This window comes from Aotus nancymaae, unplaced genomic scaffold (genome assembly GCF_030222135.1).
Source record: "Aotus nancymaae isolate 86718 unplaced genomic scaffold, 86718_ANA_hifiasm-v0.15.2.pri h1tg000006l, whole genome shotgun sequence".
In the NCBI taxonomy this organism is placed as follows: Eukaryota; Metazoa; Chordata; class Mammalia; order Primates; family Aotidae; genus Aotus; species Aotus nancymaae.
In genome coordinates, this window is record NW_026988417.1 from 74,427,747 (window position 1) to 74,455,186 (window position 27,440).

The 27,440-nt window shown below is 39.0% G+C and overlaps 1 protein-coding gene and 1 pseudogene across 4 annotated transcripts in view; one reads left to right on the forward strand and one right to left on the reverse strand.

The window, feature by feature from the left end:
• The window catches only part of RASGEF1B (RasGEF domain family member 1B), a 605,535-nt gene that overhangs the window by 81,871 nt on the left and 496,224 nt on the right, over window positions 1-27,440 (reverse strand). The gene's annotated exons all lie outside the window — the stretch shown is intronic.
• The window catches only part of LOC110568023 (zinc finger and SCAN domain-containing protein 5A-like), a 40,870-nt pseudogene continuing 31,776 nt past the window's right edge, over window positions 18,347-27,440 (forward strand).

Consider the following 27,440-nt stretch of genomic DNA (forward strand, 5'->3'; position numbering starts at 1 on the left):
AGAAGAATATATATTCTGTGGATTTGGGGTGGAGAGTTCTGTAAATGTCTATTAGATTTGCTTGGTCCAGATCTTAGTTCAAGTCCTGGATAGGCTTGTTAATTTTCTGTCTCGTTGATATGTCTAATATTGACAGTGGAGTGTTAAAGTCACCCACTATTATTGTGTGGGAGTCTAAGTCTCTTTGTAGGTCATTAAGAACTTGCTTTATGTATCTGGGTGCTCCTGTATTGGGTGCATATATATTTAGGATTATTAGCTCTTCTTGTTGCATTGATCCTTTTACCATCATGTAATGCCCTTCTTCGTCTCTTTTGATCTTTGTTGATTTAAAATTTGTTTTATCAGAGACAAGGATTGCAACTCCTGCTTTTTTTTGCTCTCCATTTGCTTGGTAAATCTTTCTCCATCCCTTCATTTTGAGCCTGTGTGTATCCTTGCACATGAGACGGGTTTCCTGGATACAGCACACCAATGGGTCTTGACTTTTGATCCAATTTGTCAGTCTGTGTCTTTTGATTGGGGCATTTAGCTCATTTACATTTAAGGTTAATATTGTTATGTATGAATTTGATCCTGCCATTTTGATGCTAGCTGGTTGTTTTGCCCATTAGTTGATGCAGTTTCTTCATTGTGTCAATGCTCTTTAGCATTTGGTACATTTTTGGAGTGGCTGGTACTGGTTGTTCCTTTCTATGTTTACTGCTTCTTTCACGAGCTCTTATAAGGCAGGCCTGTATCTCTGAGCAATTGCTTGTTCATAAAGGATTTTATTTCTCCTTCACTTATGAATCTTGGTTTGGCTGGATATGAAATTCTAGGTTGAAAGTTCTTTTCTTTAAGGATATTGAATATTGGCCCCTACTCTCTTCTGACTTTTAGGGTTTCTGCCAAGAGATCTGCTGTGAGTCTGATGGGCTTCCCTTTGTGGGGAACCTGACCTTTCTCTCTGGCTGCCCTTAGCATTTTTTCCTTCATTTCAACCATGGTGAATCTGATGATTATGTGCCTTGGGGTTGCTCTTCTTGAGGAATATCTTTGTGGTGTTCTCTGTATTTCCTGGACTTTAATATTGGCCTGCCTTGCTAGGCCGAGGAAGTTCTTCTGGATAATATCCTGAAGAGGGTTTTCCAGCCTGGATTAATTCTCTCCATCACATTCAGTTACACCTATCAAATGTAGATTAGGTCTTTTCACATAATCCCATATTTCTTGGAGGCTTTGTTCATTTCTTTTTACTCCTTTTTCCCTAATCTTGCTTTCTCATTTTATTTCATTGAGTTGATCTTCAGTCTCTGATATCCTTTCTTCTGCTTGTTCGATTCAGCTATTGAAACCTGTGTGTGTTTCATGAAGTTCTTGTATTGTGTTTTTCAGCTCCATCAATTCATTTATATTCTTCTCTAAGCTGTTTATTCTCATTAGCATGTTGTCAAATGTTTTTTCAAGATTCTTTGCTTCTTTGCATTGGGTTAGAACATGTTCTTTTAGCTTACAGAAGTTTATTACCCACTTTCTGAAGCCTGTTTCTGTCAATTCATCAGACTCATTCTCCATCCAGCCTTGTTCCCTTACTGGTGAGGAGTTGTGATACCTTGAAGGAGGAGAGGTAGTCTGGTTTTGGGTGTTTTCATCCTTTTTGCACTGGTTTCTTCCCATCTTTGTGGATTTATCTACCTGTGGTCTTTGTAGTTGGTGACTTTCGGATGTGGTCTCTGAGTGGACGTCCTTTTTGTTGATGATGAAGTTATTTCTTTCTGTTTTTTAGTTTTCCTTGTAACTGTCACGCGCCTCTGCTGTAGGACTGTTGGAGGTCCACTCCAGACCCTGCTTGCCTGGGGATCACCTGCAGCATCTACACAACAGTAAGGGTTTCTGCCAGTTTCTTCTTCCGTCATCTTTGTCCCAGAAGGATACCTGCCAGATGTCAGCCTGAGCTCTCCTTTATGAGGTGACTCTTTGGATAAACAGGGATCGGGAGCTGCTTGAGGAGAGAGTCTGTCATTTATAGGAGCTCAAGTGCTGAGCTGTGAGTTCCGCTGTTCTGTTCAGAGCTGCTGGGCAGGTACATTTAAGTCTGCTGCAGTGGAACTCATAACCGCCTTTTTTTCCCAGGTGCTCTGTCCTGGGAAGGTGGGGCTTTATTTATAAGTTCCTGACATGCTGGTGCCTTTTTTCAGAGATGCTCTGCCCAGCAAGGAGGTGGACTAGTCCCAGTCTGCCAGCAGAGGCATTGCTGAGCTGCTGTGGGCTCTGCCTAGCTGTTTTGTGAACTTCCTTGCAGTTTTATTTACAGAGGTATAGTTATAACTGCCTTGGTAATGGCAATCTGTCTCAGTAATGGCGGACTGCCTCAGTAATGGCAGTCTGCCTCAGTAATGGTGGACTGCCTCGGTAATGGTGGACTTCCTTGGTAATGGTGGACTTCCTTGGTAGTGGTAGACTGCCTCAGTAATCATGGACTCCCTTCCCCCTACAAAGCTGGATCATCCCAGGTCCAGCTGTGCTTCCTGTGAACACTCAATCCAGAGTGTTTCAGATTGCTGGTCTTTGTGGGGGTGGGACCCGCCGAGCTAGATCACTTGATTCCCTGTTTCAGCCCCCTTTTTTTCAGTTGAATGGGTGGCTCTGTCTCTCAGGCATTCCAGGTGCCAGTTGAAAAGACCATCCAGATTTGTGTGAGTTTTTGTGCGGAGACCCCACTACACCAGCTGAAACAGCTATGCTGGAGACTCGTGGCCCTTTTCCCCTTGGGAATCTCCTTGTCTGTGGGGAGTAAAAACTTGTTTGGAAATGTGGTGATCACTCACCCTCTGCATTCTCACTGGGAACTGCACTCCAGAGCTGTTCCTATTCAGCCATCTTGGATCCCATAGTAACATTTCATACTCCTCAGTCTTAAAGATTGCTACCCTTGCAAAATATTGAGTGAAAAGAGGGAAAAAAGGAAAAGTTTTGACATCAAACAGATCTGTTTTCAAATTCCAGCTCTGCCACACAGTAGCAATGTGGCACTGGCAAGTCACTAAGCTTTTGTGAATATCTGCTTGTTCATCTCTAAAAGGTAAGCTTAACAATAAATATTTGGCAGCATTTTGTGAGGATTGCTTTAGATAACAAACACCCATCACAGCAGATATTATGTATCCATTTCATTCATTCTCTGCCTCCCAATTTGAAAATGGATTCTGAAGATTCAGTTTAATTGGTATCCTTAGAACACCTACTCAGTCCAGCCAGGTCTGTGGTAGGCATTAGGAGAAATGATAAATAAGCAAAAAACCAAACCTAGGTCTCAAAACAACAGTCCTGTGTTTGAGCAGACAAGATGTATGAATAAAATACAAGTGGGAAGTAAGTAGAGCACATATAGACAAGTTATTAGATGTTATAGTATAAACAGCAGATGCCAAGAAAAATTATGGGAAAGAGATGGGTTTTATATAGGCTCTTTTGATACATAGAATTTTAATTGGCATAAGCAAAACAGACCACTTTAAAAACAAATAAACTCAGGAGACTTCTTTAATGGAAAAAAGATAGGTTAAGATTTGAAGGTAGAAATAAACAAAGGATTTGCCTTAGAGAAACTGATCTACTTGGAACAGAGAGCTTCATTGGGTGAAATGGCTCAAAAAGAGTATACAGGGACAAGTTGACAAAAAGCCTTGAATATTATCCTAACTAATATCATCTGATCTAAGAGCCCTTCAGAAAAAGAATGCAAGCATAATTTTGGAGAGGTGATTGCTATCTAGGATGGACTGGAGCCAAAGTCTGGGGCCAGAAACTCTACTAGGGTCATGTGTGTGGAGGTGAGTTAAGCTGTTTTGTGCTACTTGGATGCTTCTTTCTAGAGTGTGTGTTCCAAGCCATAGGCTCATTGTTTCACCAATTTTCCTATATAGATGGTTCAATCCATGTTCACTAAACTCAGGAGAGACTGGCCTATAAAAGCTAATTTAATAATATAGAAAGTATTAAGAGGAATTTCTATGTTGTTAATAATATAGAAAGTATTATTAAGAGGGGTGCGTATATGTTAGAGAATTTAGCCTACCTAGTTTCTGTAATAAGAACACTTTCTGGAAAATTAAACCAGTGTCAGAAAGTTCATGGGACATTCCAGTTTATTGGTTATTGGCCATTCATGTTTATCATCAATTTAACAAATATTAACTAAGCACCTACTAAGTGACAAACAGCATGGGGGTACTAAGACCTGCAAGTGGTTTAGTGATGCTGGAGAAGGAAGGAATGGCATTAGGGAGTGGGTACAGAGGGGAGGGTAGGAGCCCTCATGAGAGGACACAGAGGGCCATGGATTTCCTGGTGAGGGAACTTGGATGTATTTCTCTTACTGATGCAAGCCAGTGAAATGTCTTGGTACATTTAGAAAATAAATAAATGTATTTTAACTTTTTTTTTTTTTTTTTAGACAGAGTCTCACTCTTGTCGTTCAACCAATTCTCCCACCTCAGCCTCCTGTAGCTGAAACTACAGGCATGCACCACCACACCTGGCTAATTTTTGTATTTTTTGGTAGAGATGGGTTTCACCATGTTGGCCAGGCTGGTCTTGATTTCCTGACTTCAAGTGATCCATCCATCTTGGCCTCCCAAAATACTGGGATTACAGGCTTGAGCCACAGAGACTGGCCTGTTGTAACTTCTAAATATGTTACTATTTAACTTGATAGAGCATTGACTAAATAGTCAGTATTTTACCCACCACAGAATACATGTGTTTGCCCCAATAATGCTACTGGTTTGAAATAAATGTATATAGAAAACACATGAAAGCCAGATATGACAACCTCTAGAAACCTGTTTTGGTTACAAAAATGAACTAAAGGCTGATATCACTAACATCCATAGGAGTTATTTATATAAATTAAAAAATTGTATTGTTATGTTTCCAAGTCAAGGAATAAATTAATTCCAAACTAGAGGCAAAAAAAGAATGAAATCAAATAAAATAAATATTAGGGGAATCATCATCAAAAAATTGAGTAAGCATATATACTAGAGAGGCTCTAAATTTTATAGATTCCAAACTAAGCCTCATTATAAATTTGCAATTTCATTTGTTGATAGTTAATACATTTACAGGATTCAAAATCAAAACAACATGAAAAGTATGAATGGTGAAGCAAAGCTCCCACCCATTCCCCAGACTTTTTGCTAACATTTATTAATTATTGCTTTGCTATTCTGATCTTTGTGTATACCCCAAATATGTTTTTGGTAAATACGAAATAAATTTGGAATAAAAAAAGAGAAGGAAGCAAATCAACATTCACTGGGCACCACTACTTGCCAGATGCTGTAAAGTGTTCTCCCACAAGTTAGGTCACTGATTTCTTACATCAACTCTGTAAAGTTGGTCTACCACAAGATGAAATGTCATGGCAGGTGGGCGAAAAACCTCCCTCTTTGCACTGTGTGTTTGAAGTAGTTACTTTCTCTACATTTCCTGCCTCTAGAGTCACATTGGATAGACCTTTTGATTTCTGTATTTTAACTAATTGCACCACTTTCACAAGAGCTTTAAAATATCCATCTTTCAGGGCTGTTTTGAGGATTGAGTTGCTAAGTATATGGCATATAGTAAGAGTTCTATAAATGGAAGCTATCATTATTATAATGCCTCTGGGAGAACTTCCTATGTCAGGCTAAGCTCATTTGATATGTGTTGAGTTTAACTCACGGGGATGGCCCCCTTTTTGGATTTAGTCTATTCTGATGCCAACTGTACTCTTGGTTGAGTAACAACCATATAAATAGAAATAAATCTAGCTATTAAATGACCACTTTCACCCTATCTCAAGGGTCAGCAAGCTTCTATAAAGGCCAGATAGAAATATTTTAGGCTTTGTGGGTCTTTGTCAAAACTATTCAACCTTGCATTGTTGAATTGTTTGTGTAGCACAATTATGTTGAATTGTTTATGTTGCACTGTTTATGTAGCACCAAGCAGCCACATAAACAAACAAGTGTGGCCATGTTCCAATACAATTTTATTATGGACACTGACATTTGAATTTCATATAACTTACATGTGTCTGATATGGCTTGGATATCTGTCCCTTCCAAATCTCATGTTGAAATATGATCCTCGGTATTGAAAGTGGGGCCCAAGAGGAGGTGTTTGGGTCATAAGGGTGAATCCCTCATGAATGGCTCGCTGCTGTCCTCATGATAGTGAGTTCTTGTGAGATCTGGTTGTTTAAAAATATGTGGCACCTCTCTCCTTCCTCTCTTGCTCCCATTCTCACCATGTAACATGCTGGCTCCCCTTCACCTTCTGCCCTGACTGGAAGCTTCCTGAGGCCTCACCAGAAGCAGATGCCAGCACTATGCTTCATGTACATACAGCCTGTAGAACTGTGAGCCAATGAAACCTCTTTTCTTTATAAATTACTCAGTCTCAGATATTATTTTATAGCAAATACAAAATTGACTAATATAGTGTCACGAAATATTATTATTCTTTTGATTTTTTTCCCAATTATATAGAAATATAAAAATCATTCTTAGTTCATGGGCCATGCAAAAGGTGGTGGGCTGGCTTTGGCCTCCGGGTCATAGTTTGCCAATTCCTACTCCAAATGATAACTGGATAATCTGGTCAATCAACTCACTCTCTCCCCCCACACCCCAATTCCCCAACTATCATGAGCAAGCAGAGAGGGAAAACTAAAGGCCCGTTTGGAAGGAATATTCCTACTTACCCAAGGAGCTACAATTTTCTTTCTTTTAAATGCAGCTTAGAGTTTTGTAAATATGAGTAAATGATTCATATACAAATTTGAGTTGCATTGATATCAACTAAATGACCTTGGTGCTGAAAAAATAGTAGAAAATATTTCCAGCTGCTAGGAAATCAAGCAGCATTGGAATCTGAAAGCATGTAATAATTTCATTTGAAAACCAAACTTCAGAATAAGTTAAGGTATTCTTGCTACTGGTGTCCCTTAAAGGCAGGGGGTTTCATGCCATTGAACACACAAGGAAATCCTTGATGCTGCAGGGATCTCAGGAACACCTTGGTTTGGCCTCTGTGGGGGCTTTACATTGGCTCAGAGCTTAGAGGTCAGACTTGTTGGGGACACAGACAGCCACTGCCACCTCTCTGAAATGCTGGGCCGCATGCAGCCTCTGCCTGCTCCTAAATCTTCAGCACTGTCATCTTCATGGCCTGCCTCCAACCACCTTCATCTCTCCCTTCCTCACTACCATGATTTCCTTAAAAGCACAGGCCTCAAGAAACAAAAGTCAGGAAGGCAAGTGGAAAAATTTTGCTTTCTTCAAAAATCTCTCTTCTGAGACAAAAGAGCCCCAAACCTTGCTAATTCCTTGGAAACGGTTAGGGAAAAATACCTTAATAATTCCATAAATTATCCTACAACACAAGCATCTTCTTATCATCTGGGAAGCTGGCCATTCTAAAGAGGCAAATAATCAGCTCCAGTTCACTCAGGAAAATTCTATCTGCTCCCGTGGGTTTTTCAGAGTTATGGAGTCTTTGAAACAAGACCTGGAATGCTAGGTTGACAAGGGAGTACTTCTGAATTTATTTTAGAATCTTTATTGTTAGCACAGAAACTAGCCTTTTACAGTGCTCAAAAAGTATCTAAATGTTGGAATTTTGCTGAAGAAGTACTTGGAGTTAAAGAATTACAATTGACAAGAGGTGAGTGGGAAGTATGGAATGAACCAAAGCATAAAGAAGTGAAGGCATGAGATATTTTAAGCTCCAGAAAAGCAAGAACCTGTCTAGCTTATTCCCCTTGATGTTCTTCATCATCAGCCCTTGGAAGAGTACCTGGCTCAGAGAATGTTTGTTTAGTGAATGCATGTAGAGAGAGGAATTAGAAAACATGGCCTATCGGTCAGGTCCCAGCAGAAAACAGAATTTCCCCCAGATAATTCAAAAGAAGAGACTTTAATGAAAGGATGACTTAAAGAGGTATGACAGGGTTAAGGGAAGAAATAAGAGATGCTGAAGCCACCCAGATGCCAGCAACAGGAGGCTAATAATACTGCTAAGCCTGAAAGGGCAGGAGCAGTTCCTTGGCCAAAAAAGATGCAGCTCCTTAGCCAAAAAAGATCCAGAGAAGTGAACTGAAGTAGAGAGAGTATGAGGAAGAGACCCCCTGACCTTTCTTCTCTTGCCCTTCATTCTCCTGCCAGTGCCTTCCAATGACTAAATCCATCTAGAATCCAGAAAGCCTGGGAGCGGGGCAGAGAAGATTGGAGGATGGATCTGGGAATGGGGACAAAGAAAATCACTAGCCCATGGGGTGAACTGGAATGTAAAGCTGGTTTAAAAAAATATTTCTGCCTTCACTTCCCTATGCCTTCATTCATTCCCTACTCTCCAAAGATATGCTCTGGCCCATTCATCTCTTGTCAATTGCATTGATAAGCTATTAGCTATTGGAGGTTTTAGATGAGGGAGTGGCAAAATATAAAGCTTTGGAAAGCTTTGCCTATGTTCATATTCCAGCTCTGCCACTCTTTAACTATAAACATAGGCTAGTTACTTAATTTCTGTGCCTCAATTTTCTTTTCTACAAAATGAGGGAAGTTAGGGTAGCCACCTCCTAGCATTGTTATACAAATCAAATAAGATAATCTAAGGAAAGTGCTTAGGTCTGACAGAGTTTCTTTTTTAAAAGCTTATCTTGAATAAAGATTTAAGCAAATTTGTCTTATATTAAAGAATTTACTATCAAATCAATGTTAGAGCGAGGTTTTACTGAATCTGACAATCATAAAGACTACAGTCTTCTCCTGAGTACATAGCCATGCAATTTCACTCTGCTTTGGTCCACCCAGGCTAAGCAGTTCCCTTTCTTATACATTGATTTCTTTCTCCTTTAAGTAATACTAGAATATCATACAGGGTTTAGGTAACACTGGTGAGGTCCACCTACATGCGATCTCAACCTTCAGCTGTGATTTAGCTACCAGTGCATTTCTGAAAATTGCTTCCTTGGCATTTAAGCACGTTATTTGAAAGAACAACTGAAGTAGAAAGAAAATCAAGCAACAACAGGAGGCCCTCGTTTTTAAACTCATTACTTGGCAAGCTGAAAAATTTGCTTAGATCAGTTGGGGTTTCAAATGCAAGAATTGGCTTCTGAGAACAAAAGCCAGTAGCTACAGTTTAACAGTCTGAAGCACATTTTCCCCACTCACTTCCTTATTATTTCTAACAAGAGTTTCACATGCCTTTTTAATAGGTGAGATGTGCAACCCATGGAATGCAGGGTATTCCTGCTTATTTCATTATTAAAATTTAAACAGACATACACTTTATGGAAAGACTGGTTCTAATCATAATTTTTATCCCCTCCCCCATTTCTAATTTTTAAATAAAATTGCTATATGAGAAACATTATTCTGACTGAGGTCTTGTTGAGTATTTGTTGAAAATGTCTACAACTTTAAATGCATTTACAATTCTGACAAACCAATTTAACTTGAGTAGGTTAAGTAACAAGAAGATATCAAAGTTTAAAATATTTAGATACCTGAACTTAAAGTGAGCCTTCACGATGGTTCCTAAAGGTAAGTTATTATCATAATATATACTTTATCTAGTAAATATGTTCTAGTGACTTAGTTTTTTTAATGTACCTAAAAAATAGCATCTTTTGGGTTATGAAAGCCCTTAAACAATGATTTTCGAGGACTTCCATCGTTGCTTAATAATATGCAAAATCTGTAGACAAACTTCAAATTACATGTTAAAAATTGTACATGTTGAATATCCCTTATCTGAAATACTTCAGAAAAGAAGTGTTTCAGATTTTTTAATTTTTTCAGATTTTGGAATATTTGCATATAAATAATGAGATATCTCAAGGATGGGACCCAATTCTACAATAAATACAAAATTTATTTATGTCTTATATACACCTCATACACATAGTCTGAAGGTAATTTTATACAACATTTTAAAACAATTTTGTGCATGAAACAGTTTTGACGTTGTTTGGACTGTGACCCATCATATAAGATCAGGCATAGAATTTTCCACTTGAAGCATTATGTTGGCACTCAAAAAGTTCTGAATTTTGGAGCATTTTGGATTGGATTTTCAGATTAGGGATGTTCAACCTGTATATGCAAACTATACATAATTACAACTATGCTTTTTTAAAAAAAAAAAAAAGCAGCAAAATTCATTGCAAAGAAAGATGAAAAGAAATTCACCAAACTCTTAATAATAGTTATATATGAGAGACAGGAATAAAACAAAGGTTTTAAAACAATGCTAATCTCTCCTAGGAAATTCCTGATCCATTTTTTTATACCTCTATTTCACAATATGGTGTCAGAGGTTGTGAGGAAGAACAGGTGATAATCCTGGTTCCATCACTTACTGTGTGACCTTGAACAAGTACAAAAGTCTCCTTGTGCCCTGGTTCAATTGTCTATAGAAAAGAGATAATAACAATACTTACTTTGCAGAGTTGTGAGATTAAATGAACTAATGAACGCAAATTACTTAGAACAGTGACAGGAACTCACTTGAAATAAGTGAGAGCTATGATTTTGTTATTTGTAATGAATCTGCTTACAATTTCAATTCTACCAGTGGAATGTGACCTCTTGAGGGTAGTGATCACCTATTTATTTATCTTCTGTAGCCCTGGACCCTAAGACCATGTCTAGCAAATAAAAAATGCTCAATAAAAAGTTGTGACTACATTAATGAATGATTTCCCCAAGGCAAAGTGATAGAGAATTTCACTGACTATTTCGTCAGTAATGATCTAATGGTAGTTGCCTGCCCCTAGTCTCTGACCCTTCTTCTCTTAGCCTCCACCATACTTAGCTTCTGCTCTCAAAGTGTTCCAAGCCTATCTACACTGATCCAGGCCACTAGCAAATGGTTCAACTCATGATGACATATCTATAGACCAACAAAAAGCACTTCAGAGGAAGAGTGTTACTCTAAAATATATCAATGTATAGTGTTAGAAACTGTAATCACCTTCCAGATTCTCGCATGGATGATAAACACTAGATCATATCAGTTCGAATCAAAAGGCGCTTCATCTATGTGTAAAAATCAAGGTTTATAAGGCAGTCAGTATTTTTCTCTGGTACCACTCTCCTCTTCAGCAGCTGCAGCCCAAAGCTATTGGGCAAAGTTGTACTTGCCTCAAAAAATCTTCTGGGAAGACTAGAAGTCTACATAAATGGCTGGAGTACACCTTCATAGAGAATGAATTTGCTCTTCTGAATTTTCTTCAAACTTCATTTTTCGTTGATTTTTAAAACAAATAGCATTTTGTAAAATTGTAATAAGCTGAAGACCTATTCTGAATTTTTGTGATGAAACAAAAATTGTCATATTCAATTAATGTTCAATTAATATAGGATAATAGCTAATATTTGTCTTTCCTTACAAGGTTAGCCAATAATAGAAAACAATCTCCTCAGCTTCCTCTGTGCGTGTTTCCACTCCGGTTCTTCCTCTCTTGCTTATGCAGAGGTTGTCCTTAAAAAATACTAAACACGGGCTGGGTGCAGTGGCTCACGCCTGTAATCCCAGCACTTTGGGAGGCTGAGGCGGGTGGATCACAAGGTCAGGAGTTTGAGACCAGTCTGGCCAACATAGTGAAACCCCGTCTCAACTAAAAATGCAAAAAATTAGCCGACTGTGGTGGTGTGCACCTATAATTCTAGCTACTCAGGAGGCTGAGGCAGGAGAATCGTGTGAACCCAGGAGGTAGAGATTGCAGTGAGCCAAGATCACACCATGGTATTCCAGCCTGGGTGACAGTAAGAGACTCCATCTCAAAAAAAGAAAAAAAACACTAAACACACACACACACACACACAAATGCCACACCTATATCTTTACTAGTTTGAGTAAAAAAGATGTGTATTATCATATCCCTTTTCTAAGATCAGGCACCCAAAAGGAGTGAACAAATCACCTTGGCAAATTACCTTACAGATCTTCAAAGGGCTGTACCCTAGCATCCCTAACTGCCCTTTATTAACCCATTATGGGTTATTACTTCATTAAATGAAACTATTAAAATACCCAGGGGATGAGGTGGAAGAAACGGGTTGGATAGAATTAGTAAATATGGTGTAACAGAGGGAATTTAGTACATGAGAGAGGGTGAGTGACTAGCTCACACTGACTAATATTTATATAAGGTCTAATAATTTATAAAGTCCTCTTACATAAAGGAGGAGAACAAAAAGACACAGTGGAGGAGAGGGTAGTGAATTAGACTAGGTAGGGAGGCTTCACTAACACATTTTCTTTAGACCTTAAAATTACCTTATTTTAAGTTCCATGGAGATAATGGAATTCATGAGGACTACAGGGATACTTACATATGCTTTTAATTATATTGAAATGTAAAAAATAGGTGGGTCAAAATCTGGCTTAAAGTTTTGTAAGCTTTGACACCATGACTCCTGTTATTCAACTGAACAAAAAAGTTCATTCTGAATTCTACCTTTTTTTTTTTTTTTTAAGAGATGGAGATAGGGTGGACAGCAGTGAAATAACCGCAGCTCATTGTAGCCTTAAACTCCTGGACTCAAGTGATCCTCCCTCCTCAGCTTCCCACGTAGCTGGGACTACAGGTGCAAGCCACCATGTTCTGCTCTGACATTTCTAAATCTTCATACATAGAGTCAGGAGACAGGTTTCTAAGAGCTTTCATTCATCTGTTTCACAAGATTTCCCTGTACCACGAACATGGCAAACTCAGATTATCACAGCAGAATTGTAGCACAAGGTATAAATGACCAAATGCCCTCCAAAGCCTGGGGCTGACCAAGAAGAAAATCCTACTTCTCAGCACTTATTCTGAGGCAGGCTTTGATTCAATCAACTGGATGAAGAAGCAGAGCAGTATTTCCACCCAGAAGACCGAGGCAGCCTTTAATTTCATGACAGCTTGTCTTTCAAACCACAAACCAGAACACAGTCAAAATCCCATAAGGTGCAGTCTCCCTGCTCTGAGGTATGGCATTATTCTGTATGAAATTTAGAAGAAGGAAAGTGTGTAAGTCTGAGTGTCTAGCCTAACCCCAACACAGGAGGCCATTATGGAGCATTTTACTGCAGTTTCTCTTTGCTTTGTTTTTTCCAAGGATGCATTTAGCTACAGCATGTAGAGAGAAACCCTACTCAAGAGAGTGGGGTCATTATCCACACACAAAAGGCCATTTAGAGAAAGAACAGTGCAGTCAGTTCAAGCTATGGCTGCCAGAGTCCAGACCTATTAGAAAAAAAGGTTAGCTGTTTAAGTGGGAATGTGAAACAAAATGTAATAATTAGGGCTAACTAGGCACCCTCCCCAATGCCGAGAAAGCTGCTTGGGATCATAAACTAATTCCCTGAAAGTTCTAAGCTTAGGGGAAAGCAAGTCATCAACACTAAGTGACAGTTCAGTTGTTAACCTTTACCCTAGAGGCTAGGTTTTGTTTTTTTTTTCTTTCTTTCTTTCTTTTTCTTTTTGGTATGTTTTTTATAGATGTCACTTTTATAGGCTGAGGCTGTTCTTTTTCTAGTTACCACTCTTGACAGTTTCAGATCACTGTTGTGTGTGTGTGTGTGATTGTGTGTTAAAAAACACACATGAAAAAATATAAGTTCTAAAATTAATAGTGGTTACCTTTAGTGATGAAATATACCAAAAAATTGGGACTTAATTTTTCTCTATTCAACCTCATACTTCATAATTGCTCTTTTACTAACACATAATGTAAACAAGAGGAGAAAAGACATATATATTTCAGGCAAAATTTCCTACCATGTTTCACTTAAAAGAGGAAAAAACAATTAGAGCTTCGACAAGAATAATCATGCACAGATGGGAGGTATAAGCCTCTGAGAACAGGCAGTGTCATGGAGGTATGAGAACTGATATGCATGCTAGCCAGACTTCACTCTCTTTTCTTCAGCCATTTAGTGGCATCTGCATAAAAGTAATTTCAGACTAACAGACATTTCATAGTTGTCAGTAAGACAGCAAGTTCTCAGCATTTAGCATGCTCAGAGGTTCACTGTTCTGGTTAATAAAGCAATGCTAGGATAAGCAAATGCTGGTCGTTTAAAAGACATTTCCTGTTGGATTGACTGGCTGGAATATTATGGTTACAAGAGAGTAACCGTGTATACAGAGCATGGATAACCAATATTCAATAAATAAGATGTGGCCTAGAATGCTTTTGAAAATTTAACATGTAACGATTCAGAAGGTTCTTTCAGTTTTGCAGAGCCTTGACTAATCGTGTTGTATATCAATGATGAAAATAGCAGAGAATGGCCAAAGTACAAATTCATAAGGAGTTCCCTTTGCTAGATTACCTGACAAATCTGCTTTTATATGATATTTCTAAAGTGACTTAGAGATAGAATGGAGATAAAAATTAATTGCTCGGGAAGTAGAGATTAAGCACTTCACTTACACCTTTATGGACGTTCATTACCACTTGCTTTCATTTTATTGCTCTCATAACAAAGTATTTACTGAGTGCAGGACATTTAATCCAAAAAGCATAATTACTGTGTTCACATTACTTAATTACAAATTTAAGAATTATGTGTGGTAAGGGTATTTCCTTTAAATCACATGAGACTTCTTTTAAAATTTTTGCATTATAAAGTTTTGCCTAGGTGGAGGAAGGAGCAAGGGAGACTCCTTACATATATAATTGCCTTTTGCCTTGTGGGAGAAGAGTAAATGTGAATGAACAGGTATGGGCAGATCAAGAGTGAGAAAAGGATACCTATATAATTCATTCATCAAAGATGTCTGAATTCCCACTCTGTGCCAGGCACTGCTGTAGGTGTTTGCACTACATAGATTTTACTAGGGGAGAAAGACAATAAACAATAAGCATTTTCAGTATACAGATAATATTAGAGGATGATAACAGTTATCAAAAAAACACAGCAAGGCCCAGGGGATTAGGAGAGAGGGTTGCTTCTAAAATTTTAAATAGTACGATTAGTAGACTTCATTGAGGAAACTATTGAGCAAAACCTTGAAGGAGATGATTCAGCCCAATTGATATGGGACGGGAGGAAGTCATTCCAGGCTACAAATAAGAGATAATAGAAAGGGGGAAACTATTGGCTGAGAAAAATAAAAATAGCAGAGTATGGGAAGAAGACAGGAAGAGTAATTTACAGCAAGGAGGTGACCAGGAAATTCTTAATATTATGGAACTTTAAAATGCTTGGCTTTAGAAACTGTGATTGGATGGAATAGTAAAAAACAATCTTTTTGCTCAAAATGTGATTAGTGTATGTGACATGGCCATACAAAATAAATAGATAAATGTGGTCAACTTGTATACACCTGTACCTCTAGCTAGGGACTAACAAATTGAACGTATTCATTCTTTTACTATGTATGTTCTGAGTACCACATATACCAGACACTATGTTAAGGACTGTGGTGTGGTGCTGAGCAAAACAGACACGATTCCCCCATTCATAGCAGAGACCTACTTCAATTAAATGATGTATTTATCTATTAAAAGGGCTATGGAAAATTACATAGAAGTAGAAAAGCATATTACTAAGTTACCTGACCTACTTTGAGAGTCAGGAAAAGCTTCCACTAGAAAGTGATATTTGAGCTGAGATTTGAGGGATGAGTTAGCATTAACTAGGAAAAGAGAAAGATTCATCTAGGTCGAGATGGAAGGAAGCACGGAATATTTGAAGAATTGAAAGGTCAGTGGCTCCAGGAGAGAAGAATGGCTCAATCCATCAAGAGCTGGCAGAAAACAGAGGGCACACTCAACTGGGGCAATTGAGGACACTTTAATAAAGGGGCTCTTTACAATGATGTCTGAATGGTTAAGGGAAAGGAACAAGGAATGAACAGTACTCCAGGATAAGTAAGAATGGAAAACTACTTCTATGCCTAGGCATCAAAATGGAAGGTGGGAGCATTTATCAGAGAAAATGGTAATAGGAAAGAGACATCACATGGTAGCTGTGACCTTCCATAAAGAGGTGCAGCCAAAATGTAAGAAGGCTCTTTCCAAAATGTAAATTGTCTCTTATATAAACATTGTTTCTTAAGTAAATATTGTTAAGCTGTTAATTATTTACAAACAAAAATAAAGGGAAATATGAATAGTGATCAAAACTACTGAATACAATTATATAAAAAGGAAAAAGATAATGAAAAATTAAAAATCTATTGAAATAATTAGAAATTTTAATATTTCCAGTTTTTTGACTAGAAATGCACTTGGTTTTGGGCATAGTGAGTATTTGAGAAAGCCAGCTATACAGGATCTTTGGGGTGTTGCTTTTCCAGCTGGAAACCTCTGTGACCCATGGTGCTTTTGCCCAAGTTTTGCTTGGGCCTGCTCAGTTCATTCCACCAACTCAGCCTGACAGGAGCTGCGCTCGGCTAGCACTACTTGCCTGGATCCCATGCCTGTCAAGGGCAAGGCAGACACAGAGCAGCAAGGGGTGTGTAAGTGAGTGAGCATGGGGTCCAGCCACTGTGCTCAGTCACAGATGCTGGCTGCAGTAGGGTGGGCAGTTCCAGATGCCAGCAGGGATGCTGGCTCCCTGTGAGGCTATGGCTGGACCAAGCATATGGCAAGCATCTTCTATGGCTGGCACCAGGGAATGCAGTGGCCCCCAGAAGCTTGGAGATGCTAGGAACCACAGAGCTCCAAATAAGGTTTGGCACAGGGAGCTCTTAGATCTGGGCTTTCCAAAGGGCCACAGCAATTCTCTCCTTCTCATCACCTGCGACATGGTGAGCAAGGGGACTGTTTCAGCCCTATTTGTGTTACAGCTCTTTCAGCCCCACCATTCTGCAGGTCCTGAGTTCTTGTCCTGTGTCCAGGAAGAATAACATACACAGCCAATTTGAGGGTGAACAAAATGAAAAGGTGTTTTATTGAGAGACAGAATAGTTCAGAGGAGACCCACAGTGGCTAAGCTCCTCTCTGCAGGCAGGGCCTCCTGACCAGTGTTCAGCTCTCAGCAGAGAGGAGATAACCAGCTGGTAGCTCCTCTCTGCAGGCAGGCCCTCCTGACCAGTGTTCAGCTCTCAGCAGAGAGGAGATAACCAGTGGGCAGCTCCTCTCTGTAGGCAGGTTGTCCCATCATCTGCCCAAGTCTGGCTGAGTCTGGGGTTTTTATGGGCTTCAGAAGGGAAGGTATGTGCTTATTGGGCAGCCATGAGAAAGCCAAGGAAAAAGCACCATAATTTCTCACTCTGGTCCTTGGAACTGGCAGCCTGGCCTGAAGGTGGGGTTTCACCAGGGATCCGCTCCTTTCTACCCAGGAGCCTGTCTGCCTCCTGCCACCATTAAACAGCCATCCATGGTGCCCACAGCACCCAGGCTGTTTGTGCACAGAGTTGTCTGCAAGGCCATGCCAAGCTGCCCTTAAGCCCCCTCAGCTTCCCTCCTGTGCTCATCAGCACCCAAAGTCCAGAGGCAGCTGAGGCAGCAGGGGGTGGCATATCAGTGCTGCCCCAAGTGTGTGCACACCCAGCCAGATTGTGACAACACCTGGGCTTGGTCACAACTTTGCTTTGAAATCAGAGCTGGTACTGGGAGCAGGGAGAGGCCAAACAATGGGAGCAGGCACTTCCGAGCCTGGAGTGGAAGTGGGGCCGGGGTCCCTGAGAGTGCAGAGATGCCCGAGACAGAAGCCCAAGTCCAGCTGGGTGGCTGCAGCTGCACCAGGAGGGCAGGGCTCCTGCCCCTCTAACTTGGAATGGGTTGGGGCTTCTGTCTGTTTCTGGCTCCTGCTAGCTCCGTGGAACCTGCAGCTTCAGCCACGCCTCTCTTACTGCAGCTGGCATCATGGCAGTGACTGCTAGACAGGATGCCACTGCCATCAACACCACACAGTAGCTGTGACCTTCTGTAAAGAGATGCAGTCAAGCTGAGGCTAGGCAGCAGGGAGAAATTCAAGGGAATAAACACCATACTGTAATCTCAGCCACCTTCCCATCTACCACTGTTCTTTAATCAAACTAATTGGAAGTCAGAGAGGGAGCTCTTTGATGCAGGCTAGAAAGATCAGCTCCCAGGGCACAGCACTAGGTGAAGAAGGATAAAGTGCATCTGAAGGGGTAAATGGAAAATACCCTGCAGAGTATGAAGCAGATCATACCATCTTATTGGCCAATTAAAGGATTCAGGTGCTGGTTTTTCTGAAAGTGATAGGCAGCCAGGGAATAATGTGATCAGATTTGCCATTCATAAAGGAAGGCTATTCTCGCATATAAGCAGACTGGAGCCACTCATGGAGGATACAGGAAGCTCAAATGGAGGTATAGTGATGGACCCAGCGAGAGAAGATGGTAGAATCAATTAATCTGGTGGTTGTGGAAGGTGAGGAGATAAAGAGTTTGCACTGGTTTGCAAATGGGAAATGTGAAAGAAGGTATGAGAAGTGTCAGAGAATTCTAGATTTGGGTTTGTGTAACGAGATGGATAATGGTGCCATTTCCTGAAGAAAGACCAGGTTTGGGAGTTGCAAAAGGTCATGAACTTGGTTTTGGGCACAGTGAGTCCTTCAGAAAATCAGCTATAAATTAAATCAGCATCTACACTTAAGTAGGTATTTATCAGCCTACCTTATATTGCACCCCAACAAGGCTCTGTGTTAGGCATCTTATATATTTCCTCCAATCTTCAAAATACAGAGGCAGAGATTTTATTTTTCTCACTTTATGGAGAAGAAAACTGAAGCTCAGGTTATAAAATTATCTGCTTAAGTTCATTACTGAAACCCAGACATTTTAACTCCAGCTGGAGTTCTTTCTCCTTTGTACTGCTATATCTGCAAGTAATGGATGCATCAGAGAATCCTGTAGAAACGTTGAGAAAAAGTGAAAGGATTTCTGTAATGAGGTCTTGTTTCATACTGGGGAGAATGTAGGCCTTATCTCACTGAATTCTAAAGTAGGCTCATGTGAATTTCAATTAATCAATCAAATCAGTACTCACTGAGCAATTAGTATATGCTTATCACTTTGTTGGCTATTGTAAAGAGATTATAAGTAAGGTAAGATGATTCTTGATTCAATGGCTTAAAATTTAGTTGGGGAAGCAAATATATACACAGAAAACACTCTCAGATGTGGTAACATTATGCACTGATATAACAAAAAGACAGACAGTAGGACTGACAGCTTGAGAAAGGATAGTATATATTATGATAAAGTCTTATTTAGGGGAGAGTTCCATTGTATATACAAAAGGAAATTGATGACGTGTTGATGGTCTAAGAAAACAACATCCAGCAACTGAACATTGATCTGCATATTGAATAATAAGTGACATTTGTATGGTACCTTATGGTTGGCAAGGTACTTAATATGCTTTATCTTATTTGACAACTAAGCAAAGCTGAATTTTCGCCAGAATGTTATACTGGATAACATACTTCCCCAGAGAGGAAAAAATAACGTGTTGGTTTTCAACACATTTATAAACAAATAATCAGTCTTAGGTACTTAGGTAGTAAGAGGGAGGCCATGATTGTCATATTGTGTAACTATGTAGTTATGTAGAAATGATGACAGTTGTAAAGATAATTAACATGAATTGAGCCTTTCCTATTCATCTGGTACTAGTCCATGTACTTACATGTGTCAAACTGCTTAATACTATAAAAATCCCATGAAGACGATAAAATTATTTCCATATTATAGATTAGGAAATTTAGGCACAAATGTCTAAATTGCCTGAGGTCACATAACTAGTAATCGACCGACCTGGGCTTTGAACCCAAGGAAGTCTGGCTTCAGAGCTCTCACAGTTAATTGCTACTCTTTCCAAATGTAAATTGTCTCTTATATAAACATTGTTTCTTAAGTAAAAATTGTAAGACTGCCAATAATTTACTAACAAAAATAAAAGGAAATGTAAACATTGATCAAAACTACTTAATAAAATCATATAAAAGGAAGATAATGAACAATTAAAAATCTGTTTAAAGATTTAGCAATTGAAATATTTCTAGCTTTTTGACTAGTCTTCAAAAAGAGAAAGGAAGGTTAAAAAGGAAGAGATTAATTTATGATGTAAGTCTAACTCAATGTTATCATAATTATAAAATTCTTTTTAATCCTAAAAATATTTCCAGCTTTACTTAGAGAGGTTCTTTTAATATAGAATAATTCCATTTCCTAAGCAAGAGAGAGAGGGTCTAGAGACAAACAGAATATTCTAAGATCTCAGGCACCTCACTGAGGGTTCTAAATTTTTTGATCCATTCCTCATACTAGGTGTGAGAGGAGCAAGGGGAAAGCAGCAGCAGAATAGGTTCTTTTAACTCTACTCTCTTTGAAGTGAGGATACCTAGTACCCAGATGCCCCCAGCTTTGGAGAATTCATTCACAACAGGAAGGAATGTTGTCCCTTGAGGCTTGAAGATACCAGTATTTTGAGGTAGAAAATGATCAACCTCCATCAGCTCTGATAAAATCTAAAAATGAACTCTTAGTACTTCTTTGCTTTTGAGGTTAGATGAAAGAGATTTTTCTCCAATGTTCCCCTCAAGAAGCTAGAATATGGAATTTTCTCCTAAAGTGTCTTCATGCAGTCAGAGAGAGGTGAGTGTAGATCTGTTATCGGTACTTTTGTCTGCTACTTAGAGTTAGAAAGTCACAGGGGAGGTGATGCTCAGGTGTAAGGTCTGTGGGTGTTTAGCTTTCGTACTCCTAATCTAGAAAGTTACCTACTATTTCCTATTACAAGGAAAATAAAATTTATTTTTCTCATTATGATGACAAAATTTAATTACTTTCCAAAGTCATCTGAAGAATTAGTATCTTGTGCTGGACTTCTTCAAAATTCAGTTCAGATAAAAAGACTCCTAAATATGTGGAACTTTTTTTTTTTCTCATTGAGGAGCTTCACTAATATGGAAGACAAGATCTTATAATTATAGTGATTGTAACAAATAAAAAACACTGTGCATAAATATTTTGTGGATTTTACTACACAGTTTTCTTCTAGTCTGAATAAAATTCATAATGTTAAAAATAAGCATGCTATACATTTTTTTTTTTTTTTTTTACCTGCCTGGAGTGCAGTAGTGCAATCTCAGCTCACTGCAAACCTCTGCCTCCCAGGCTCAAGTGATCCTCCCTGCTCAGCCTCCTCCATAGCTGGGACTACAGGCTTGCACCACCACACCTAGCTAACTTTTGTATTTTTTTTTGGTAGAGATGGGGTTTTGCCATATTGCCCAGGCTGGTGGTCTGTCAAGGGATCTGCCCACCTTGGCCTTTTAAAGCATTGTGATTAGAGGCGTAAACCTGGCCAGCATGCTATATTTTCTGACCTTGTAATTCATTTCTGACTGTAAGACTTAAAGTAATGTTTTTCAAATTGTGATTTGCAATACAGAGGGAAAGAAATCAATATGGTGAGCCTCACCAAATGCCAGTTAAACACTACAAAGTAAAAATGAAATAGAATGGACAAGAATAGAAATATCAGAGTATTTCATACACAGTAAAAATATTATTTTATTAAACTTTGTTAAAATTATTTATGGTTGTATGTGTATTGGGATACAACATAAAATGTTTTGTTTTGATTTTTGAGATAGAATTTCACTCTTGTCACCTAGACTGGTGTGCAAAGGTGCAATCTCAGCTCACACAACCTCTGCCTCCCAGGTTCAAGTCATTCTCCTGCCTCAGCCTCCTGAGTAGCTGGGATTACAGATCCCACCACCGTGCCCATGTAATTTTTGTATTTTTAGTAGAGACAGAGTTTCAAGAAGCTGATCTTGAACTCCTGATGTCAGGTGGATTGGCTGGCCTCAGCCTCCCAAAGTGCTGGGATTATAAACATGAGCCACCATGCCAGCCAAAATGTATTTCCTTTTCATAACAGTAAAAACAAATTGAAATCCACTGTCCTAGAAAAATTCCTGGACAAGTGCATCAGCCTAGTCCGGATTATTTTTCCTTCACAAATCCAAAATGCCGCTGTCAAGATTCACTAATAAATTTTGATGTAGTCACATAATGGAATATTATATAGCAGTGAATATGAGTAAATTACAGCTTAAACAACAGTATAGATGAGTCTTAGAAACATAATATTGGAATGAAAAACCAAAATACAGAAAAATGCATACACTAAGATATCATTTCTATGCTACTCAAAAAACAAGCAAAACTTCTTTTTCATTTTTTCAGAAATAGGGTCTCATTCTGTTGTTCAGCCTAGAGGGCACTGGCATGATCATAGCACACTATAATTTCAAACTCCTGAGCTCAAGGGTTCTTCCCACCTGAACCTCTCAAGTAGCTAGGTCTACATACATTTGCCACTAGGCCCAGCTAATTTTCTTTCTTTTTTTTCCTTTTGGTAGAGGCTGGGTCTACCTTATCTCAAATTCCTTGCCTCAAGTGATTCTACCAGCTCAGCCTCCTAAAGTGCCAGGATTACAAGTGTGAGTCACTACCCTAGCCAAAATTTAATATTTTATTGACTAGTGATACATGCTTATATGATAAAACTATTAAAATTAAGCCATAGAGTAGACAAACATAAAATCTAGGAGTGTAGTTACCTTTGTATGGAGATTGGGGAGAAAGTGGAGGAGATAAGGGAAGAGCACACAAGAAGTTTCCATAGCGTTGTTAGTATTCTAGTTCTTGAGCTAGAAGATGGGTTTTATTGTTTCAAAACTTAAATACATTCTTAATTTTGTGTTATATTGTTTTGATTGTATCCAACAATAAGAAGTGAACTTGTTGAAATTTGTTAAGAAAATAAATCAATTTTTTTTTAAAAAAGAAGTCTGGTAACTAAACTTATTCCTAAAACACCGCACCTTTCCCTATGATGGAGTGATCAATAAGAAATATCCCAGATAACTCACCTAAGAATAAGATTGGCTTTCAACTAGCTTCCTGGAAATGACAGAATAAATAAGGAGCATTTTCTCAAAATTGCAGACCCTCCTCTATGACTTTGCATAATGTTCTTCTTTTCATTGCCTCAGTTTCTCCAGCTGCAAGGAAAAATTACACGTAACTCTGGATTCTTGCTCTCTCTCTCTCTCCTGCTCTAATCTTCAAAAAAAAAAAAAAAAAAGGCTAAGCATTTCTATAGCAGTGCTTCACAAACTTGCTATTTGATGGACCTACTATCAAAGGACTCTTGAATGGCTACCAAAATACCTAGCTCCAATCCAAACCCCTAGTTCATTTCATAGTTCAGCTCTTTTGCTATAATGGAGCAAAGTGATTCTTGAATGTGTAGAAAAGCTGTCTGTAGTTTGCTGTCCTCACAGAATTAATTTTTTTTTTAAATGTTAACATTGAACATTTTTTTGAGCAGAGAGTCTTACGTACATGCAACCTCTCTTCCTCAATGTAACTACACACAATTCTCAAATCAAACAGTCTGTGTTCCAAATTTATTGGAGAGTTAGTTGTTTGGGATGCAAATTATCTTTTCCAAAGGAGATGATGTTAGAAATGATGGAACAGGTCTCTAAAGGGGAAAGCGCTGATAGTGGCCCTAGTCCTTCTTGCCTCTAAGGCCTCAGCAGGGTGAAAGGATTTGGTGGGGAAGACCAAGGGGCAGGAATCTACAGTCAGCAGAAATGTCCTATAAAGAAAAACTATTAAATGCAAAGTTGGGGCATGTCCCTCTGGGGATACTGCTCAGTGGCACTCAGCCCTGGGCAGCCGACAGTGAGAGTAGGGAGGATATAAAAAGGAGGGCCTTTCACTGCAGGATGCCAGTGTCAAGAGAGACTTTCAAAGGCAGGCAGACCAGATGGGACTTCAGTGGGTATCTGCAGGACCTGTTTGTAAGTACTGAAGAAAAAGTGGCCTCCAGGGGTGTTGGAAATTAAAAAGTATGTTCAAACCTTTGTCTACTAGATCAAAGCTCCCAGAGAGGGAAAACTACTATGTTTAGCTGACATGAACTTATTTTGTTGTTGTTTTCTTTTGCTCCTCTTTAGTAAGGGGGTAAAAATCCCCGGTACCTACAGCTACATCTCCAGTCCTGGTGGTCACCAGCACCACAGACCTAAACTAAAAGCAATGAAACCATGGCCATAGCAGAGCAACAAGAGTGATCCTGATGGGGAGTACCATGGAGAGGACCTGCGGGTCATGGGAAGATTCTATATATGTGTTAAATACTATTATTCATTGTCACCAACATGAAATTCTCTCTAGCATAAAAAAGGTCCATTCAGTTGACAGCACTGACTAAGCATATTTAAGATGCTGAGTACCAGTCCCGTGGCTGCGTAAGGATGCCAGGAGATCCTGGGCATTTGTGGAAGCAGCTCTATGCCTAAGAGCTTGCCAGTTCCACTTTTGGTGAAAAGGTCCAGGTAAGTTTACACGGACAACTGAATAAATGTTAATAACATGCTTTTTATATTTTCTTGTAACAATTCAGAGTAAAACTGTGGTTACTCAATAATTTTGAAAGTTGTCATTTTAAAATACTAAGATTTTGATGATAAGGGAAGAATGAGAAAAACTAAGATAAAATTTAGGTCTACCTCAATACAATCATGCAAATTAGCAAAGGCACTATGATGAGAACCTGAAAAGTATTAGACTACGTCTTTAAAAAATATGTTATGGTGAAAATACGTTTTTACAAATTCATTCTTGTCTTCAGCCTTGAGACAATTCTCTAGGTTCTTATTCTGAACTATCAACCAAGTCAGTCTCCCCTCCCCTCCCTTCCCCTCCCCTCCCCTCTCCCCTCATCTTTTCTCTTCTATTTCATATAATAATTATTGAGAATTAATGTAGTGTTTGGGATGATGTAAAGGAATGAACAGCAACAGCAAGAGCTATAATCATTTTATTAAATAAAAAAAGGTAGGCAAGAATTTTGCTGATGCATCTCCAACATGATCTGAAAGCCAAATGTAAGAGTGAAAACTGGCCAGGTCTGGTGGCTCATGCCGGTAACCCCAGCACTTTGGGAGGCTGAGGTGGGCACATCACCTGAGATCAAGAGTTCAAGACTAGCCTGAACAACATGGCGAAACCCTGTTTCTACTAAAAATACAAAAATTAGCTGGGCATGCTACTCGGGAGGCTAAGGCAGGAAAATCGCTTGAACTTGGAAGGCAGAGGTTGTGGTGAGCTGAGATCGCACCATTGCACTCCAGCCTGGGAGATAGAGTAAGACTCCGTCTCAAAAGAAAAACAACAGTGAAAATTGTAATTGGATCATAAGTTCCAGATGACAAATCTAGGTGATTCTTTACAAGTTTGACACTGAGTTGGTGATTAATAGAAGGAAAGTTTTAGAGAGAAAAAGTAGTGTAAGAATTAGTGTATCTAAGAGTAAAGACATTTTATTAGCTTACACTCCAGAAAGTCAATCCTTTAAATAAATCAAGACTATACCATCACTTTGAAACACACTAACATCCTCAGGTGAAGGCAATGCAAAATACTTTACAAAAGATTCATCAATTATAATCCACTCATACAGTTAGATAAGTATTTTATAGGCACTGGACATTTTTTAGCCTCAAACTCCTCAGTTACCCATGAAATCAGCACACTCAAAGTCTTCATTCAATCAGAAGTATAGATGAGTTGATTGATTCATTCCAGAAATATGTACTAAATGGCCCTGCGTGAGGTTCTGTGAAGGAGGCGATGATAAATCAGGTGTAGACCTCATTTTTCTAGGAACTTTGTGTCTAATAGGTGAAATCAGAAATCCCCATAAATAACTAGACCACAGGCAAAAGATGCTGAGCATCACAAGAGAAGTGTGGGTGACAAATCAGGGACAAGCAGATGTCATAAACTTTAGACAGGAAAGAAATGGACTGGCTATGAACTAGACATACAGGACGGACAGGAAGTGCAATCCAGACAGAGGAAAAGGTATAAACAAAGCCACGATTTAGGCAATTTCAAGCCGCTCAGATTCACTGGCATGAAAGGGAAAACCAAGAAATACGATAGGAAAGGCCTCAATGAATCCTTCATGGAAAGAAGGATTAAGAACATCAGGTCGAGGAGATGAGTTGAACAGCTTAGATCCTAGCTCACAGGCGACACACTTCTTTCCCTACACGTACCTCATCCTGGCCATTGTTTAACATCCACCCTTGAAATAACTCTTCTTTACAGATTGAGACTTTAGTACATAAGGAAGTATATTAGGACATGAACCTGTGAGTTTAAGGTAGGCTGTAGAGTAACACACATAATGCGTTATTTTCTTTTGCTGTATGTTTACAAAGAAATAACCACATAAATATGGTTGAACAAAATAATATATAAAAGAATGAGTGTGTGGATGAATGGGTAGGTGGATATGTGATGGAGCTGTAACTGAATGGGTGGGTGGGGACTTGGACCTGTGAGTGGCTGAGCATATAGGTGGACAGGTGAACGGACAGGTGAATGGCAGTAAGTAGATGAGTGGGTGGATGAATGCTGAGTGCCTGGCTTGCTCGGTACCTAAAGCAGTTGGGTGATTTTTCTATGATCTCATAATTACGTAGTCAATAACAAATCAAAAAAGGTCAATAATATATAATTATTTGCTAGTAAAATTTTAGTCTGGCTATAGGAGCCCAGGACCTTTTAAAGTACGCTTATGAAGTGAGCACATCCTTCACTGCACATTTTAACAGAACTTAAAAGACACAGGTTCCTTCATTTCCCAAGCCATTTATCCCTTCCTGCAATAGTATAGGAATTAAAGTTTTCCTAAAAACAACCTAAGTGAAAGAAGCCCAAACCACTGTAAAGGTAAAAGTAAGTTTTACCTTTTAGATTTAGTGATTTTTAAAAGTGACATTCACCATCCTATAGAATGAAGACATTCAGCTATATCAACAGTTCCAAAAATTGTAGAACAATGAAGTTTATTTTATTTTTTTCTTTTTTAAATTATATTTTAATTTGGGCACTGAGATACATGTGCCCAACGTGCAGGTTTGTTACATAAGTATACGTGTGCCATAGTGGTTTGCTGTACCCATCACCCTGTAATCTACATTAGGTATCTCTCTAATGCTAACCCTCCCCTTGCCCCCCACCCCCCAACAGACCCTATTGTGTGATGTTCCCCTCCATGTGCCCATAGTTCTAATTGTTCAACTCTCACTTATGAGTGAGAATATCTGGTGTTTGGTGTTCTGTTCCTGTGTTAGTTTCCTGAGAATGATGGTTTCCAGCTTCATCCATGTCCCAGCAAAGGACATGAACTCATTCTTTTTCATGACTGCATAGTATTTCGTGGTATATGTGTGCCACATTTTCTTTATCTAGTCTGTCATTGATGGGCATTTGGGTTGATTCCAAGTCTTTGCTATTGTGAATAGTGCTGCAGTAAACATATGTGTGCATGTGTCTTTATAGTAGAATGATTTATAATTTTTTGGATATATACCCAGTAATGGGATTG